Source organism: Miscanthus floridulus, chromosome 15 (assembly GCF_019320115.1).
Source record: "Miscanthus floridulus cultivar M001 chromosome 15, ASM1932011v1, whole genome shotgun sequence".
In the NCBI taxonomy this organism is placed as follows: domain Eukaryota; kingdom Viridiplantae; phylum Streptophyta; class Magnoliopsida; order Poales; family Poaceae; genus Miscanthus; species Miscanthus floridulus.
This window is the reverse complement of record NC_089594.1, coordinates 15824935-15835227: the sequence shown is the minus strand read 5'-3', so window position 1 is coordinate 15835227 and position 10293 is coordinate 15824935. Positions and strand designations below refer to the sequence as shown.

The window sequence follows — 10293 nt, the reverse complement described above, 5'->3', positions numbered from 1 at the left end:
CTCACGGGGGAAGATGAGATGGAGCGTCGGGTCGAACTACAGCGGGAAGCTGAGGCCGAGGTCCGCGGCAACAATCGACCGTGGCGGACCGGGGGCCTGCGGGCCGGTGCGCCGCCTCGCCGGGGGCGGCCACCGTCGGGCCCCGCCACGCCAGTTTGCGTCACCCGTGGGGGAGGGGGGCCGCGCTGCAGATCCTGCCACCGCGGGCTGGATAGTCCGTCCGGCCGACGCGAGCTGGCTGGCACGGCTGGCCGCCGCCGACCCTCCACCTGGTGCAGCAACGGCGCCAGTGGCTGCCGATTGAGGGTGCGCCAATCTGGTTGCCGCACTGGTCCCCAGGATCTGCAGCCACCGTGCCTTTCGCCAGAACCCTAGGCGCGGGCGCTCCTGCGCGTGGAGGCTCTGCCGTCTTCTCCTGAGCTGGGCTCGCGTTGAGCTTTTGTTTCTCTTCTCTGCACCTTAAAAAATAATTACTGTTATCGTCTGCGCCCCCGCCTCCGCCCCGCGCGTGAAAATCAACCGCATCGCCCGGTCCTGCTCGAAGTGGGAAACTAAACCAAGTCCAAAACGACGTACACACTTGCAATGGGCCGGATGGAGTTTGGGCCGTAAGTTTGCATATATTATATAATTTTATATCTTCTTATCCAAAAAAAAGTTGCATTATTCTGAGCAACAATAGCAAATATAGGCTCTTGAAATTCAATGACTCTATTTTCCTAAGTGCTTCTCTTGTAATGTTGAAATTTCTTACTCTCGTTGTAACACACAGATATAGATCTAGGATTATTATCATCTCGGTGTAGGTATGAGCAAAAATTCGTGGCCTTTTCCTGCTCTGTTCGACTCCTTCTTTTCCGAATTCTTTCTGTTCCCTGCCTTCCGGGAACTAACGCACCTCGCCAACGGGCTCTCTGGAGCTGCAACATCATCGAATCGGTGTACCGCGCCAAGCTCCCCTACAGGTGCAAGGTGACCATCAAGCAGGCAGAGCGCAACGGCATTGGTGGCCGCCAGCAGTGTCACTTCGACGCAGAGCGCGCTCTCTGCTGCTGTCACGCGTGAACCACCGCAGCCTGGTGCAACTGCTGGGCCTCTACGACAAGCGCTTCCCAGTATTCGACTTTATACTCTCCACGGCGCGCTCCACGACCACCTACACGACAGCAGCCACGACGGTTGACTCGTTGCGCCCCTCTTCAACGCGCACTACATGGCCACATGGACGTGACGACATGTGATGTCATTGTGACATTACAGTGACTATTTTCCCTTATAAAATAATTGAAGAAATACGATCGTATAAGTACATGTACGTAGATCCATAAAAAAAATAAGCACCAATTGATCCTCTCATGGTCCCGTGCAATGCACCGGCATGTATCTAGTTTCGGAAATAAAGGAGAAAAACAACGTGGAAGTGGGAATCAAACCCAGAGCGGGGCGCAGGGACGAATTAGATCGAGGCGCGGTCGTTGCCTGCGCACTGGTGGACGAGGAGGTTGATACACATCATCTTGACCGTTCGATTTGAGTGAGTAAGGAGAGAGAAAGATTAGAATAAATCTAGATAGTTCGTTTTTCTGGGTACACTTTTCTAGTTGGATGGATGGGGGCTTCTCAGTGGGGTACGTTTTTTTTTGTGTGGACCTAGAAAAGAAAAAGTTGGTGAATTAGTAGGAATATAGAAAAAAAAAAGTGCAATCGTGCATGCGACTGCCTGGGAGCCAGGCAGCAACGGGCCTGATGTTTGACGTGCTGCATGCAGCAACTCCGCCCCCACGTCGCGTACGTTACTGCCAATACGGAGCCGGACCGAAAATATATCTAGCTACTACTATATCTTCTTCTCTCGGTCACCTTCCGATCCGTGTCCAAACCGACATCAGCCACCGCGCCGCATCCTCGATCGCAATCCAGATCTAGAGGCTAGAGCCCCTGTTTCTTTCGACGAGAGGTTAGGGCTCGATCGATCGATCGCGGCTACTGCAATTTGCGACCGAGATCTCAAGAGGAAGCAAAGCAAGGGAGGCGGGCGCGTCGGAGGCCAGTGACACCTTGAGGAGGATCGGAACGAGGCGACGGTTCACTTGACCGGACGTTTGTTCACGATGGAGTCCACGGCGGCCGGGGCCAGGGCCGGGAAGAAGAGGAAGGCGGCGGCCAGCGTCGGAGGGCTGTGGCACCTGGAGGAAGAGGAACAAGGCAATGGTTCACTTGGTCGGTTTGTTCGCAAACAAGATGAAGGAGGCCGTTGCGTCAGAGTTGGGTGACCGTGCCCTCAAGAAGGAGAAGAAGGAAGGTGATAGCTTGTTCAAGGAGGGTGAGATGCTGAAGCTGAGGGAGGAGTCCTGGGAGGCGGTGCTTCTGTGGATGGAGATTCGGGAGAAGGCTGTCTGGGGGACGTTGGCGAGGAAGATCACGCACGAGCCTGCGGTCGACAAGAAGCAGAAGAAGAAGAAGAAGAAGGTGGTGAGGGTAATTTTGCCCGATGCTTGCATCGACTACATTATCGAGAATCCCTGCATGATGACAGAACTCTCGGCCAAGCAGATGGCCAAGTGTTCCAAGGAATACCGCCAAAGCTATGCCATGACCAAGATCATCAATGCTAAGAAGCGTGCATATCACCAAGCCCTCATCGAGCAGCGCCGTGCTTTTGGCTTTGCCTATGACGAAGTGGAGGTCACAGATGATGACGAAAAGGAGGTCACAGACGAGGAGGAGGTGGCGGTGGTGAAGAACTAGGCAGGAAGCAAGCAGAGGGGTGGTTCAATAATAATTTACAAGCAGCTAGCCTGTGTGTAATTTATCCAAGATCAAGCTACCCTAAGTAGTAGTAGTAGTAGTAGTATCATGTCTTTGCGTGATCCAACTATTCTAAGTGCCTGGTGTCTGCTCATTACTATCAGCTTGTTCGTTTCGGCTTATTCGCTCGTATCTGGCTATTCTTTTATTCTTCTATTTTGGATCCCAAGAAAAGAAGAAGAATAAAATCCATAGAAGTTCCTAACTAAAAATGTGATTTCTAAAGATTTTGTTGTAATTCTTCGAATTCTCGAACAAATCCAATCCAATAGAATAAAAATTTTTTTTGAAATTCGTAAATCATAAATTAAGTAATAAAACATAGATCCACGGCTCGAACAGTGTTTTTCTCTCACACCAAACCAGCCAGCAGTACTTTCAGCCATAGTTTATAAGCCAATTCAGCCGAAACGAACAGGCTGTATGCTGTAATGTAATCATGATCTTTGTGTTATCATTTTGGTCCTGATGTTATTATCGTACCTTGCTATTGGTGATCCTCATGCTATTAGCTAGGCAATCTGTGGTTGTGTTTTATGCTAGTGAACTGTTGGTTTGCAATTGTTGTTGACCTGAACAGTACTGCTAATCTTAGTTGACATTTTACCCAAACTAGTGATTTTGCCATAAGCGGTGTTGTTTCTGTATGTTCGTTCGTTTTCTTTCAAACTGCTGTCATTTGTTTCGGAATCTGTCAATTCTCAGTTCAGTCCATCACTGATGGAAACTTGAATTTTTCTGTCGGGATAAAACCGACAGGGAAATAGCATATAGCGACAGAAAACATGTAAAATTAATTTCTTTGTCGGTTTACCGACAGGAAAATACCGACAGAAATAAAGCGATAGAGAAATACTATTTTACTGTCGGTGGACTAATTTCTCTGTCGGTTTACAAATTTCCCCGTTGGTACATGCGTCAACAGGAAAATTCTAAGCCACTGACAGAAAAATTATAAGCCACTGGGTCTAGGATCGAATGTAACCGACAAAAAAAAGTAAATAAACCGACAGAAAAAAGACCTTCCATTTCTATTAGATCGTTTATATTAAAATGCACAGGACAATCTCAAATTTAACTTGAACCATTTGAATATTGCATGAAAATTCAATGAAGAGATCATACTACACAAGGCACAGATGGCTAGATTCTTCAAATGGAAGTATACAAACAATCAATCCATGTTGATAAATTATCAAGTTAAAAAATGGCACCAACAGTTAGAAATATCATAATTGGTACAAACCAATTTTGCCTCAAAACGGTAATAATATACTCTAATCTAAAAAAATATTGAATCTTCACACCACTGATTTAGCCTATCTTTCACGGCGCGTCTTTGCAAGGTTCATCCTTGTTTGAAGAAAACCTGCAGAAGTTAGAGAAGACATGCATCAGCAAGGTTTCATCCTTCTTGAACAAACCTGCAGAAGTATAAAGAACAGTTTCTCTCTATGTGCATCAAAAAATGAGAACACAAGCTCAACACTGAATTTCTATGTAGCAAGCCCTTTAATCTAGGAAAATTTTCTATACACAGCAAGCCCTTTTAGTCTCAGAAAAAGAATAATTGCTAGGTCCTGCTGATCTGCTTCCCTGATGGAAATGAAAAGTGTCGGAGGGCAAAATGACCATCTAATCTAAGAAATTCGTTGACATCCCCATATTGTTCTTTTTTCCTAGGAACTATGGCAATATGCATAGTTTGCAATAGCATCACAGTTCATAAAACATATATACCATGGGAATTGTTATACCTCTTAGTTGCTGTTGTGGATTACAAACTGATTTGACAAAAAGATCTACAAAACCTGCAGTGGAACATTATACCGTTAGATTTTACAAGCAAACACTCCTCTTAGGTTTGACTGAAATGCTTATGACTATGCAAAGCAAGCTGCCCAGCTTCACTTGAACAAATGCAAGTTCAAAGGTTCTAAGTAGAACTTAAAACCAGCCCAAATAATGCATCAGATTCAAATTACTAGGCACCTGCTGAACAAGTTTCAGCATAGGCAGCTTATCATATGGACCAAACAGTAGAATCTGGACCACCTGGGCCATGCTTATTGTTTTGATTTGCAATGGATACATCGGACCATGCCAGTTAATCACTTAGGTAGACCAGAATGAAAATACATAGCTGGATAAATTAAAGAAGTGTTTGGCTGTCAAGTTAATTTACTTTTTTATCGACATATAGTGAAGAAATATACTCCACTGCATAGAACCAATAGATGCCTCAGCTCATTTGTGTTGTCTCTTACCTGTAATGCAAATGCATATGAGATGTCAAGATAGCATGTCAACAGCTGGCTCTTCCAGTTCCTTCATACTGACCAAACAGAAAAGAACCATGCTAATTTACCAAAATCTAAAACACATCTCTATTGAGAAACATGAAAGCTACTGAAGTACAATTCCATCAATTGGATGAAACATATGCTGCTTATGGTATAAAAATTAGTGCGCTGACAGTATTATCAAGTTAGATGTACACCTTTACACCACTCAAAGTAGCAGCAACTCCCCTACCAGGTACGCATTCAAAACTTTCTAGAACAAACGCTGGAAGGTCCTTTCCAACAGATTGGTCTAAAACAGCCTTGCAGCTTACTAATGCACTGTATGTAACAAAATTTGTACAGACTGGATAAATGATATTCTATTGCAATTTTTGTTCACCTCGAATTACAAATTCAGATAGATCTCTTGTCAAAAACAATAACAAAATTACATGTATTCTATAGCTTAGTAGTGCTGTAAGTAACAAAAATAAATTAGTTTCCGTATGAGCAGAAATCAAGATGCATAAACAAACACATACCTCCAGTCAGGGTGAGCCCTCTCAACGGCGGGATCTTCAGAGGAGATACTAAGGCTTCGAGGGCGAAGGGCATCTAGCATCCTGATGCTGCCACTGCATCCTGATCCGCGCCGCCGACGCTGCCACCAAGTCCAAGGCTCGCGCTGCCGACGCCGCCTCCCAGGCCGGCGTCGCCTACGCCGCCTGCACCGGATCCACGCCTCCACCGCATCTCGGCCGCGTCGTCACCGCATCCTGGCCGCGTGCCACCGCGTCCTCACCGCATCCTGGCCGCGCGCCGCCGCCGTGAGCTTGGGCATCCGCTGCCGGAGTAGAGAGGGAGGCCGGGCAGGGAGGGGACACCCGGTGAAGGAGGTTGAGCAGGGAGATCGAGGACGGCGGGGAGGCAGGACGGGCGGAGAATGGCGGCGACGTAGGGAGGAAAGGTGTGGGTGTACTGATGACCGCTCGCGGCCCAAGCCCAGGTTAGCTCATTGTTTTGGGTGTGACTGCTCGTGAGGGATAATTTCCCTGTCGGTTCAACAAAACACACAGAATAATTCACAATTTTTTTGTGTTATATGGTAACCGACAGAGAAATTGACTATTTTCTGACGGTATATATATTTTTCTGTCGGTAACCCGAGAACCGACGGGGAAATACCTATTTTCCTGTCGGTTGTGTTGCTACCGACAGGGATATTTTAGTTTCCAGCAGCATGTTAATCTATTTGGCCACTTTACCACCTATATATAAGTCATTACATGATTGATGTTTTCGATTTTCCTTTGAAAGCAATTGAGTTGCACGGTCGGGAAAACTGTAGATTCACTATGGAGTATTGGAGTACATATGCATATATAGGCAAGGATGATCAAATATGTAATAGGCCCGCTAAGGCGCTAACATAGCAGCAACGGGTGGTTATCCACTGCTCCATCACCACAGCACACATTTCTAGTGTTTGGTACATAGATCTTCATTAATTTTGTTTGACTATACTACAGGGATGTGATATTAACAATAAATTTGGATGAAGTAATGAACAAATTGAACTTTTGTTGTCTGTCAGACAATCATAATGTTTGATTCCATTACAGCTTTTTCTTTGGAAAAATCAAGGTTATAAGCAACAATATGTTCTGCTTGCAGAACCTCATTTTAGCCGAACTTTTGTGTGAGTGATGACATTAGGAATGAGCTGCTGGTCCATATATTTGGAAAAAAAAAAGAATGAGTCCATTTCTCTAAACTGACATTTGTCGATCCAGTCCATTACATGAGTTGCAATTGTGTCCATCTCGCAGCAAGACAGCAACAATTGCACTGGTGTCCTACTCCACCAGATTGATAGCAGTTAGTCAATGGTTCAGTACCACCGCACACTGGCTTCACGGCTCCAGTTGCACTTCAAGTATTCAACTATTGCAACCAGCCTCTGTGCAATTTCTGTCTTTCGGGGATTTGATTCAACTGAAGTTTGTGGATTTGTAGCTTCTATTGATGAGGTAACTAGGAAGTGGGGAGTTATACACAGTTTCACTTATTCACTTCCAGTTTTTATATACTACTGTAGCTCTTCTACATGATAATGATCCTTCCATGCTTTCTACACAGCTATTTGCTTTGTAGTTTGTACTGTTGATGCATTTCAGGCACAGCTATGAGGGAGATCCGCAGATGCAGTTTATACACAGCTAAAGAGTGAAGGGGAACTGATTAGAAGAGGCATGATGCACCTATTGTTGGAATGATCTCCCAGCCAATAAGTCCAACTGCCTATTGGGCCTTGGTCACGCGTCCTGATCGGGGACGCCCAACCCTACATGGTTGGTGGGCCCCCGTCGCACTGCGCTATATAAAGTGGTGGGGGCCGGCGGCTCATCGTACGAGGTTCACCGTGAGCCAATCGCCCCACCAACAAACCCTAAGTCCGATCTAGTAAGGGTGCGCAGCCAGCGACGGGAAGACGCCACCGTCATCACCGTCGGCTTCACTGCACCCCACCGCGTCGCCGGACTTCACCAGCTCTTCTCCGACCATCGCTGCCCGTGCGCAGAACGTCACCGACCGAACGAGATGGCCGGATCCTCCTCGACGGCGCCCTCCGATGGTCTGTACACTCCCATCTACTCTCCTCTCTCTATCACTCTGTAGTATGGTTCATTAGGTTATCTACTTGTTCATCCCAAATGCAAAGAACAACCCGACTAGATGCTACTCTAGGTGATCTCTGGATCTAACAATGGTATCAGACGCCAGGCTAGTTCGTAGATCTGGATCGAGGAAAGAAAAGCAAATCGAACCCTAACCCTAGATCGGGTACGGGAAAAGTCGGAAACAGATTGAGACACGGTCTCAACAAAGAACCCTAACCCTAGCAGTTCACCAGCCTAGGGTGTAGATCTAGGTTTTCCGAATCAACAGCAACGAAAAACGAATGAAAAGAAAAGTGGAGTTCGAATTCGATTCGGATCCAATAGAACCAAACCCTAACCCTAAAGATAGGGAGCCTACCTGGGCTTTCCTCACCGCCGGCGGCATCGCCACCGCGCAGAAAGAACACCGCGGCGTTGCTCCCGAACGGCGCGCGGGACAGAGCCACGATCCGCACTACACCTCGCACGCGCGGTCACGGCAACAGGGCACCACCATGCGGCCCCTCGACGGCGGCGTGCTCAGCCTCGGGCGAGCACGCACGCCGGCGAGAGGGCGCTGGGCGGAGCCCCTCTTCTCCTCGGCCACCGAGGACGGCTGCGCTGCGGCTGTCTCTCTGAGCTGCGCTGCGCGATGAGAGAGAAGGGGAGGGAAAGAATGGCCTAGGGTTTGGAGGGGTGCGACCGTCGCGGGTTTTTCATCCGGCCGAAATGCGAGGACGACCGTCGATCGGAGATCAACGGCCAGCAGCGCATCGGGCCGCTTTGAGCCCAAGCGGGAAAGGGAATTCCCGGCCCAGGCCCAGGTTGCGGCCTGGGAGCAGGGGAGGCGCCACGCGCGTCTGCGCGAACGGGCTTTTGGCGCTGGGCCGCGAGCACTGCTGCTGGACCGGGCCAAATGCACAGTATAAATTTATGCAATTTTTCCTTTTTTCCAGAAACTGATTTGATTCATATTTGATAAATTTGAATTGAATTTTGATGATAATTTCTATACAAAATTTATCCAATGATATTTTTTGTTCAGTAAATAGTAAAGTTGCTTCTGGAAAATATTATCATGAGAATTTTATTCAAAGTTTCCGCTGCGTATTTAAAGTTATTATGGACTTTTAATTAAATTCGAACCAACGGGAGAATTTGATTTTAAGAGACAAGGGATAAATATAAGTTGATTATGATATTGTTATTTTCTGACCAACGTTGTTAATAGCAATATTATAATTTTAATGATTATGCATTATTTCTATTTCTGCCCAACGGTGATGTAGATTTAATGTATAAAACAATTGTATGTTTTAATTTTGACCAATGTTAAAACTAAGGCATGCAAATTGTTGTTTTTCTATATTATGTTCTCACTTTAAAGAGAAATTATGTTTTCAGGAGGATACTCCTTGATGGCTTATATCAAAGATATCCCAACTCTCAAAGGGGATAACTACATTGAATGGAAGAAAAAGATTGACTTGGCCTTCATCTTGGCTGAGGTTGACTGGGTAGTCACCACACCGTGTCCTAAAGAACCTATGGCACCGGTGAGGGAGACTGATGAGACTAATGCTACATGGCAGAACAGAGAGCGGGACTTTGCTCCCGTAAAGATGTCTTTTGATCTCGAACATAGAAAGTGGGTCACAGCCAATAAGAAATGTTTGGCTGTGATAAAGAATACAATTGAGCCTGCAATAGTGGGTTCAATTCCAGACTGTGACACGGTCACAGAGTACCTAGAAAGAATAAAGAGTCAGTTCACTGGCTCTTCAAAGACATATGCAACCCAGCTGATTAAGCAGCTGGTGACAGAAAGGTACTCTGGTGGCGGCAGTGGCATTAGAGAGCACATACTGAGAATGAGCAATTTGGTATCTAAGCTCAAACCAATGGATTTGGCGCTCAAGGATGAGTTCCTCATTCATTTGATTTTTGCTTCTTTGCCAAAAGAATTTGACACCTTTGTTGTTAATTACAACATACAGCCCGAGAAATGAGATTTAGAAAAGCTCATAGCCATGTGTGTGCAGGAGGAGGAAAGAATAAAAGTTTCACAAGGTGGTACTATCAACTACCTAAAAGATAATAAGAAAAAGAACTATAATAACAGCTCTTCCTCCAAGTCACCTGTAAAGGGTCCCATGCAATAGTCTCAGAACAGGCAATTCCCAGTGGATAAAGATCAATGCCTCCACTGCAAGAAGATGAGACATTACAAGAAAGATTGTCCCGATTTCCTAAAGATGATAATGGAAAAGAAATGTGAGAACATTATTACGTTTGTAAATGAATCCTTGTATGTCAAGTTTTCAAAATCTACTTGGTGGATTGATTCAGGTGCAACTATTCATGTTGCTAATTCTTTACAGGGGTTCCGTTCGCTGAGAACTTTGCAAAGAAGCGAAAGTTTCATTAAAGTCGCAAATGGAGTACAAGCAGATGTTGAGGCCGTTGGTGATCTTCCACTAGAGCTTGCTGATGGCTTCATACTCTTTCTTAGAGATGTTCTTTATGTACCTTCTTTGCAA

At 45.9% G+C, this 10293-nt stretch overlaps 1 pseudogene; it reads left to right on the top strand.

Moving 5' to 3' along the window:
- Nucleotides 1-7694: 7694 nt before the first annotated feature.
- On the top strand, nt 7695-10031 carry LOC136507076 (uncharacterized; annotated as a pseudogene).
- Nucleotides 10032-10293: the final 262 nt, after the last annotated feature.